Source organism: Sinohyriopsis cumingii, chromosome 9 (assembly GCF_028554795.1).
Source record: "Sinohyriopsis cumingii isolate HCF-2022 chromosome 9, ASM2855479v2, whole genome shotgun sequence".
NCBI lineage: Eukaryota > Metazoa > Mollusca > Bivalvia > Unionida > Unionidae > Sinohyriopsis > Sinohyriopsis cumingii.
Window position 1 is genome coordinate 46,717,617 of NC_142969.1, and position 9,177 is coordinate 46,726,793.

At 33.8% G+C, this 9,177-nt stretch overlaps 1 long non-coding RNA gene across 1 annotated transcript; it reads left to right on the plus strand.

Moving 5' to 3' along the window:
* Window positions 1-3,757: 3,757 nt before the first annotated feature.
* LOC149791744 (uncharacterized) lies at window positions 3,758-8,611 on the plus strand. Its single transcript, XR_016423199.1, has 3 exons — window positions 3,758-4,368; window positions 4,877-4,998; window positions 8,386-8,611. It is a non-coding gene; the product is annotated as an uncharacterized LOC149791744 (long non-coding RNA).
* Window positions 8,612-9,177: the final 566 nt, after the last annotated feature.

Sequence of the window (9,177 nt, forward strand, 5' to 3'; positions counted from 1 at the left end):
CAATGCTAGAATACGTAATGGCAATATAAATCCTACGTCACACGATAAGAAACAACCCAGATATACAAGCAGGGGCGTATTAACCATTAAGCAGACTAAGCACGTGCATAGGACACCAGGGCCAAAGGGGGCACCACAAAGTTGAGAAAAGGGTGAAAAGAAAGAAAGAAAAAAGAATGAAGATTTGTAAAAAAACTGATACAACTAGTGCAAATTGATCATGATGTTCTGTTTCTTGATCATGGTACACCCTAGGGTTATCTTCTCAGGTGTACGTGGAAAAGAGGGGGGCACCAAGATTTGTCAGTGCTTAGGGCACCAGTGAGCCTTAATCCGCCCCTGATTATACAAGGCATACAAATACCAAACCTAAAAAAGAATTAAAAAATACTCTAACATGCATATGATTGCAACATCTTTATAAGAGAGGGGAAATGCTATAAGCGTCGGGTTCCAAAATAAACCACAACAAGCACGAAATCTTAAAAATAGTTAACTGGAGGGGCAACCACCCTGGATTATCGCCCCCCCCCCACACACACACACACACACTTACTGAGAGACACTGTAAAGGCTCTAGGGGTTTACTTTGGTAATAAAAAAAAGAAGCTGTAGAAAATTATGAACATATTATCAATAAAATAAGAGAAAATGTGAAAATCTGGCCATGGCGCCATTACCTATCATGGAGCGGGCCCAAGTGGCCAAGACTTATTTATACTCAAATATTAACTACATAATTAAAAAACAGACAACGAAATAATAGATTATATATGGAATCATAAAATGCATCATGTAAAAAAAGAGACATTATATAGGGCCAAAAGTAGAGGGGGCTTGGGATTGCCGAGCCCTCTACTACTATAATTAACTAACATAATCAATAGATTAAAAAAAAAATGCACTCAGACCCGGCTACAGCGTGAGAAGCACCGTACATCTACTGGTTCGGCTTCACCTTGAGAAACCGACCAGAGATATACAAAAATAACGAATTAATATAAAAAAAATCGAAGTGCCACGCAAACATATGAGAACTAATTTTAAAATATAGAGACAAAACAGATTTATGCAAAATTTAATAAGTAAAAGTCACGCTTGGATTAGGGATGAGGTAACCAAAAATATAAAATGTAGAGTAGAGCAGGACAACTGAGGGGGTTAATTGGACAAAAAATTAGAAAAATTGGGGAAAATAAGATATGTCAAAACACAAAGTATAATTTTTAAATACCTGCACAACACCTGGCTAACAGGCGAAGAAACAATCAAACATCGTATGCTGAAGATAATGCCGAAATGCCCTTTATGTAAAACAGCGAACTTCACCAAACTACATACGATTGTCCAATGTGATAAAACTAAACATAATAGGATAAAGTTAATAATGAAAATTTGCAAAAAATATAAGTATAACAAAAATAACATTTTATTCATAGATTTAGACCACGAAAACAAAATCGTTCTAAAATGTATAGACTATATAGTAACTACGATGATATCCTGTGGACAGGTGATAAAGATTTTTAAATAAGATACGTGGTAAAAATAAGAATATTAACCACAACAAGAACTCAATACGTCTTACGACGAATAGATACTTACCGTCAGGTTGATATAACGCAATTGATGTTGGAATTGGGGGAGAGAGGGGGAGGGAGGAATAGGTATTACAGACCGAAGGGTCGCGTAGCGCAATTGCGAGCTGATGCCATACCCATACCCCCTCCTCGCACCCCACAACAGCCATATTTCAAAGAAAATTTCAAATTCTATTTCAAATATTTCAAAGAAACCCATATAACTTTTTTTTTTTAAAAGAGAAAATGGAAGAAAGGAAGAAAGAAAAAAATAAAAAAAAATTTGTAATTTAATTTTTTTTCTTCTTTCTCTGAAAGAAAATTCTAAAGACATATATAGGAAGGGATACAGGGAAAATATAAGGGGGAAGTAAATGGCGATGACATCATGGGGCTAAGTCACAGGGCTCAGTGAAGTGCACAGGCCCATCATGAGTCTTTGAAAACACCCAATGTAGAACATAAACAGACAAAATAAAGACACAAATACATACTGTATAACACTTGGTTTAAAACCCTACTAACTTCTCCCGCACTGCATGGTTGACCACTATAGAATAATGTGGTCTCATAAATACGTTTGGATCTTTCAATAAAGCATAATCAGATAAACTAAATAAAGGAGGCCTAACGCGACCCAGGAAAAACACATAGAGAATAAAGAAGCGTGAACCTTCGATCGAGCGTAACCTACCTATCAACATCTTTAAAGACTATTATGAGGAACGACACATATTATCACTCGAATAATAAAATAGGAAATTATTTTTTTTAAACAAAATCTAAATAGTACACCATTCCATCGTCAAAATTAGAAAACCATAAAACAAATTAAAAGATACAATATAACATCATAAAGGAAGAAATACAACTGGGAAAGATATTTGATCTATACTTGCTGTCTCAAACATAAAGAAAATATAGCATACACACAATATAACACCATTACATATAGCAAACACTGAGACCTAGGCGACATATAGCAAAGGTTACAAAACATTTCAAGGGAAGGAACTTCGAGCAAGGTGAGGGAAACCAGACTCGGACGAACAACCCTTTAGATAACACTATGGAAACATAAATACCCCATCAAAAATTCTAAAAACTAAATTTTTTATATAAAATTTTGTTTTAATAAAACGTAGAACACATCTGAGGGGGAAATACACAAATATAAAATACTTTTTATTTTTTTTTGGAAATGGGGGCATCTGTCCGGTGCCCCCACCCCACTCCCAAAAAAGTGTGTGTGTGTGTGTGTGTGTGTGTGTTATTATACCCAGTACATTACTTGCAAAATATATATGGTGCTGACATTTTCGGCAAGAGGGAGACCTACCGATATTCTGCATATAATTATTTTAATGTTTTTAAGAGCGAGAGTATTGGGGCCTGATCTGTTCAATATATTTCTCAACTGATACAGCAGGTATAATCAGAGGCGTAGCTGGGGGGGGGGGGGGAAGGGGAGTACATATGTCCCCGGGCGCCAAGGTACAGGGGCGCTTACAACGTTACATTATAATAAGTAAACAAGGGTAATATTCAAAAATGTGATTAAACGGGGAGGGGGCTGGGGCGCCAATTTTATAGTTCGTCCCCGGGCGCACAATATCATAGCTACGCCTCTGGGTATAATAGAGACCCCGCCCCCCCCCCACCCCCCGAGTTTGCCACAGAGCGCTCGTGTAATATACGGTTTAATACAAAATACATGATTGTGGGCAGGAATATACAAATTTTGGTCGATATACATGATCGTTGGTATCTATTCAAACGAGGGCCATGAAATACATTAGCAAATTCCTACAGTATTTTAAGGCAGGCGATTACGAATTATTTAAACCACGTTTTTCATCTGTCACAGATTTTATAATCATTTTGAAGTGGCTGCTTTATCTCGAGGAAAACGAGCGGTAAGTGTTATACAAAACAAAATCTTAATAGCAATTTGATCACTTTTGCGTCATTTGACAGTAAGAATAGTAATAAATAGAGGATAATTTCTTTTCCTACGTTAGGCCTAATACCTGGTATGTTCTTTAGTGTGGTACACACACAAAAAACAACCCCAAAACAACACTAACAACATTTTAAAAAACCCACAAAAACGAGTGCCGTGCCGAAGCCACGGGCTAAAATGCTTTATTATTATTTTTTTTTTATAGCATCAATCACAAATTGAAATATATACAGTATTAGCGTTGGAAAAGAAAGTTTTCTTTTTGTTATATTTTTTTTCTCACCCTAGCGAAACACTTTCTGCAAATGACCTTAATAAAGAAAAATAATAAATTAACCTAAACCACTTTGAATGTCGACCGTATCTTTTATTTACACGGCATCATGCGCGGAAGAAAATACCAACTGAACCGGGATTTCAGACAGCAGATGAATGGAAGTTGATTCATTGAACATCATTAGCAATTGTACAATCAAACAGATGCAACAATGAAAAGTGGAACTATGAAAAATCGAGAATGTTAGATTTGCGAAGGATTTATTCCGAATCATTGTCTGCTAATAGAGAATTCATGTCAGTTGCTGTGTCGGCGATGCCCACACAGCGCGCCGTCCAAATGTGAAGTTGCGTTTTGCTGACAGACATAACACTGTGCCATAATTTATCTGATGGCATGTAAAGAAGCTGCTTAAATTATAGTATTTAAAAGTTTCTTCATTTTGTAAGAGCTCAAGAAATTAATTCTGGTTTGAAAGACAAGATGACGGTAAAACTCAGAAGACGTAGCTGTACAGTACCGTTGGTGTTGGAGACATCATAATAAAGGTAACTGCGTTAACTTCGCTTTTTGTTTGGTAATTTGTTGGATATTATCTTTTGCTGATCTTCTTTGAGCTTGGAGTAAATTTTACATTCTGGACATTTTTATTTGCACTTATCTGCTTAATATGTATTGCTGGGATATCATATAGAATATGAAGTCAGTATAATGGTACTATATTTTACATATTTGAATGATAAAAGACTGGTAAATGATATAATGATAAACTACAAAATAAATAATTTGCCCATTATCCCAAATATGTTAACTAAAACAAACATTGAATGTAAATTCAGATATAATGAGCAGTTGTAAGAAGTAAGAAATAACATTTTATCCATTGAACCTGTTATGTGTTATCATCATCAGTTTTAAAATAAACACATGGAGACAAGTTTGCTTAAATTCTAAAATTAACACACACACACACACACACACACATATGGTATTTTAATCTAATACAGAAATGGTGACATTGATATATGCAGACCAATAGTGTTTTTTCTTCTACAGATATAAATTAAAAAGCCTAATTCTGAGAGTTTCACCTACAACATTCATGATGGGAAAGGGCCACTAATTAAGAGCTGACATATGTGGAAGAAAAATACCATCCATGTTGAAAAGGGCTAGAGGTAATGTGAGAAAACATAATTTATCAATCTTATTTAACATTATTGTTGATATTTTATCTCAACTGGTCAAAAGGCTAAGTGGGTTTATGTAATGGTCCAGAGTGTCTTATTTATTTCACATCCCCTTCTGTCTTTCAACAGTAAGAAATTAGCTACTTTGGAGTCCATAGTTCTGATCAATTTGTTTATATAAAACTTGGTTTTGGGCTTAAATCAACATCTTGGATAAATCTAATAATGAGCAAAATCCAAGTATATACATGTGATCATGTATAAGATTAGTTGAGTTTTTTAACCAGCCTAAAAGCCATACTTCCACAATATAGGCTAAAATCATTAAGTTGTCCTTGAAGTTTGATGAGTGTTAACCATTAATAATAATAAGGTGATCTTTCATCTGAGTATGTTACCACCGCATGCAATATTTATACATGTAGTGCAGTTTTTACTAAACTTAGAATACATGCTTATATAAATGAGATCTAGATTGAAGAAGTGAAGATGCATACAAATACATGAGGTTATAACCACTACTGCTGATTCAAGTTTGATCATGCTTGGCCATTGGGCTTATATAGTCAAGTTTCACAATGATGCTTATTATGAATGTGATAAAGGTATGGTAGTGAAGTGACCTTGCATCTGATTGGCAGAGTTTCTTATGATTTGCACAACAGTGTTTATGATCCAATTTAGATCTGACTTGTTTAATTATTTGCTTGTATGTCTGAGGCTATAAGCAAAATCTATGCATATAATGTGGTGGTTCTACATCTCACTAGCCATTCTTGCTACTGCTCTTAAAACTATTTCTCATTAATTTTATCAGACTTGGTGAATAGATTTATCTCATCAAGATATAGCAAAAGAGCAATTTTGTAAAAAAAATATTCATTCATATTAAACTCAAATTCTGCATCTGATTGGTTGACCTTGCAAATACTATAAGGGCTCTATTTCTGACAAAAAGATTATTTTGATCTAATGTAGCAGAAATGCTTATATGATCAAAACATTGAACATATTTGATGACAAATAAGAAATAGTTTTTCATGCAAATTTGATAAACATTGATAAATCGGTTCATATCATTAAAAGCTTGGAAGAGTTTGATTACATGCGAGACCATCACATATTAATCATTCTTTATTTAGAGAATTATTTTTGTCAGGATTTAGTAAAATATGTAAAATCAATATGGACTGGTTTTGTTATGTACAGCAACACTAGTTGTTTACTGAGTACTCAGGGAATTGGAGTAAGGCAAGGGTACATTGCAGTAGGTAACCTGGTTGACTTGATAACAGGATTTTAACACAAACATTTTTATCAGGAGTCTAGCATACTAACCATTGATTCACTGCAGATCCTGCCCCCATTAGTTACCTTTTAATACATAAAGCATTTGGGTTTTTTATGTCACAAATCCCATAGGGATTAAAATTAACATCATAGGTCTCACTGGATAGTTTCGTATTTTGACATCCCTCTAATTTTTAAGGTAGAAGGCATGAACCTAATTATCACAAGCCTAGCATTTATAAATTTACACATAAGCTAAATCTATAATGTGGTTCAGATTTACTTTGAGTTAGGCATGGAAATAGGTTGGCTTGTTGGTGACTGCCTGTCACAGTTAGATGAGCATTGGAGATCATATGCGTAACTTAGTCTGCAAATGAGCTGCCGACTTTTATTTGTGTCTGCTACAGAGGTAAATATAAAAAAATCTTGATGGTAGAGGGGTGATGAAAAGTATGCTAATTTGTTATAGTACTAGTGAACTTTATTCATGCATAAAGCACATACTGATTCTTTTAGTTGCCTTGTCACAGAAAAATATTGAAAATAGCTATTTCTAGTAAAAAATGAATGTAAAATGTACTTGCATCCTTTGACCCTACCAGAACCAAACTAAAAGCTCAAATTTGTGCAGCTGCTTTTGCTCATCACAAACATAATTGGGAGTATAACTGCTAACCCTACCCTCTAGCACACATTTAAGATCTTTAGAGTTTTTAAATACAGCCTTCTAATTATACAAGTTTCATTACATTGGTCAATAATTAGTCACATGTGATGACACTTGTAACTAATCAAACCACAGCAACTGAGAGCAGACTAAGCACTGATATTTATATGGTACAGTGGCAATATACAGTCTGTCTGCCGCAACACATGAAACAACTGGACAAATCTGAAAGCCTTGAATTTGACTTTATTTATCTGTATGGTAGAACAGAACCTGAGTTGAAAAGCTTTTAAAGAAAGACCTTGATATCAAACCTAATAATAACTGCAGGAGTTATATTATGGATAATTAACCATTCTCTCAGTTTCAAACTGGGCATTCCATCCCATGGGGTTCTAAATGTAAACCAAGTGTAACTGATATCCTAATGAACTGTAAAGACCATAGCAGCACAACAGCAGGGGACCAGATATGTCCAGATCCAGAAATCATAGACCAGTTTCAAACTGATGATGAACCACATAAAAATTACACATCTGCTAGAACTTATGTTATGAAGATAACTTAAATTGCATTATTATTAATCCTCCTCCTCACATTCATCATAATTGAGATGCATCATATATGTTTTATTGTAAAATAGTTTATGCAACATAATTCAGTGAAGATCTTTGCTGCCAATTTACCAGTGAACCATTTGTTTCAATGAACATATTTTATGTTGTAACAAGGAGCATCATTTAAACATTATGATACACTTATCATACCTGTATATGAAATCTTAATACTAACACTTATACTTGCAATACTACTACTAATAAAAACACCTGCATTGATAATTTGATTATGTTCAATTGGACTTGTATCTAAATGATCACCAGCTGTATGAAAAGACATATTTTAATATATAGATATTGGATGGAATTCTAGTTACCACAATTGAATAGTCATATGATAAATGATATATTATTTTAAAAAATTTATATTTGCAGTGAAACATACTTTTACATTATTTTCCCTTAAATTTCATTTATAGAGCAGTATACTCTGAATTCATTAAATTACTGAAATGGTTAATAATACAACAACAAATACTGCAACTTCCAGAATCTCAAAAATCAAAAGATATAAACAAAAACTTCCCTACATGTATCAACAGTTGTCACTTAATAGACAGAACTATGAAGATTTAGAATAGGATGTTAACAAATTAGGTATTCAAGTTAAAAAGAAAAAAATACCAAGTAAGCTTACTACCAAAAAATCAAACAATAACAGTGAATTTTAGTACATTCCCAGGAAACAGAATATATGATTTTTCTTAACTTGATCTGATACATCTTAAATCTATAGAAAATGATTCATATTGTATGACTAAAATATTATGTAAACAAAAATTCCATCACTTTTTTCAGATGCAACATGCATACCCCAACCCATCCTTCTTGATCATAAAGTATACCAGCATTCCACTATAAGATGGGGAGCTGTAGTGGCTCAGTGGTTAGCTTTCTGGACCTGTGAAATAAGGTAGGTTCAAATTCTACCATCAGACCAACCTGGGTTAGCTACCATGGTGTGTCCTTGGGCAAGGCACTATATTTAAAGTGCCTTGGCACTAAATAACTTACTTGTGTTGGTTTACCATAAAAGGCCAAACCAAACACAAAAAAACAACAACTTTAAAATATGAGTTTTGTCAATACTAAGTAAATGAAAATCATACTGAAGAAATGTTTCTGTTAATACAGTTTAATGGATCTAAAAAATCTCTTTCTTCTGCAGGAGTTTAAAATGTTAAATTAAAAAGGTCATGGTACACATTGCTTTGTTCGTACACATCAGGCTCCGTAACCCATATCCAACTAAAAATTTTAGTAGAGTCTGAATAAAACATATTTTAATCTGGATGATAATATTCCTTCTCCATTCATATATTACACCACCAAGATTGATCCAAATAAGATTACATTTTACTATAACACTGAGGATGAGTATGCCTCTTAACAACTGACAAATGTGGAGAGAATGGAGTTAAACTGAACTTTGATTTCTTTTCAGCCATAGCACAAGATGATCATTTATTATGAAAAAACCATGACAGTCTTGATACAATATAAATTCAATATATTATTGTTGTCTTGAGGTATAGTTCTGTATATTACAATCTCACACAAGATCAGGGTATATTTTAGTACCATACAGTT